A 1,642-nucleotide genomic window follows, 5' to 3' on the forward strand; every position below is an offset into this window, starting at 1 on the left:
GCTAGGCAACTAAGCTTTCGTTGTTTCTAACTGAACCCAGGAGACAAGCTACAATGGTTGAACACAGAGGATGAATTGGAATTAGCATATGAAAAAGGGCACACTAATGTGGTCTAAATAGTCTTCCCGAGAACTGTAGGAATGTGGACAGCACATGTTCTCATGTGAGTGTGGTGAGTCAGGGACACCTTGGAGGGGCGTTTGGAGTTCAAGGCAGTGATGGACGTGGATTGGCAGGAAGGAGAGGTAAGGCAATCCAGGCATGAGTCATTCTATGGTTGGTTTCCTTGCTAAATAGATTCTTTCACAGCGAAGAGTCATCTCTCGTCCAACTACTTTCCTCTGTTGGATTTGCACAGCCATAGACCACACCACGTCTTTGTTTATGGGGATTATAAGGCTGTGTTTGCAGCTGAATTTTAGTCAGGCAGAACCTCTCATCATCCAGAGCCTGGTCTTCACCATAAAATGTGGGCAGGAAATGGGAGCCATAAACTCCTTGCTCTCCTGAATCAACTTATTTTGATAAGACTCTTTAGTCCTCATTTCACTCTTCATGTGGTGGAAATTTGTGTCTGTATTAATTTGTCACACGTTTATTGAGCAAGTGCTTTGTGCAAGACAAAGGGCCTGGGTCTGGGTAAAACAGCAATAACAACAAAAAATAAAGAGCCCTGTTTTTGAAAAACTTGCAAGATAACAGGGAGTAATAGCAACAACAAGATAGCAAATAAAATCCCACGTAAATATAGTATAAGACACTGACTCTCAAACAAGAAAACTGTGGCTGAGTTTTGATTCAGCCTTCTATTAGCTGTTACACCATAGAAAGTAGCTTAGTCTCTCTCTTGGCTCTTCTCTAAAATGGGACTAATAGTTCAACCACCTCATAATGTTAGTGTGAGGATGAAGTAGTATAAGATTAAATGTTGTTAGAGCAGAGTCTGAACATAGAAGTCAATAAATGCTAGCCCTTATTATTATTGTTATTATTATTATCATTATGACAGAGACATGTTCAGTATGCAGTGTGTATACATAGGATAGATAACCAATAGGGAGGAAAGGATTCGTGAAAGTTTTCCCATAAGTGGTGACACTTGAACTGAATCTGGAAAGAAGGGTAATGACCGTTGCTAAAATGTGTCGAGTACTTATGAGAGGTCAGATACTGTTCTGAGAACGTAACATGGATAATCTCTCTTAATTCTCACATTACCCTCTGAGGTATATGCTAATATTACCTTCATTATTACAGAGGAAAGACAAGTAGGACCTAACCAGGCAGAGAAAGGACCTTGGGGAAGGCATTTTGGATAGTGGTACAGATCCAAAGGTCTAGAGATATGAAAGATTACCAGATTAATGGAACTCAAAGCAGTGCAATATGGCTAGAACAACAATTTAAAAAAGATGGGAAATGGTGTGAGGTGAAGCTGGAGAAATAAGAAGGCCAGATTATTGCTGTCATCCCAGAGACTCATTGGATACCCCAACTGAATATGGCCCAGCATTCTCTCTAACAAAGCTCTGGCCATCCACTTTTTTATTTTTATTTTTTAAATTTTTCCATAAGTTATTGGGGTACAGGTGGTATTTGGTTACATGAGTACATGAGTAAGTTCTTTAGTGGTGATTTGTG

Source organism: Pan paniscus, chromosome 1 (assembly GCF_029289425.2).
Source record: "Pan paniscus chromosome 1, NHGRI_mPanPan1-v2.0_pri, whole genome shotgun sequence".
NCBI lineage: Eukaryota > Metazoa > Chordata > Mammalia > Primates > Hominidae > Pan > Pan paniscus.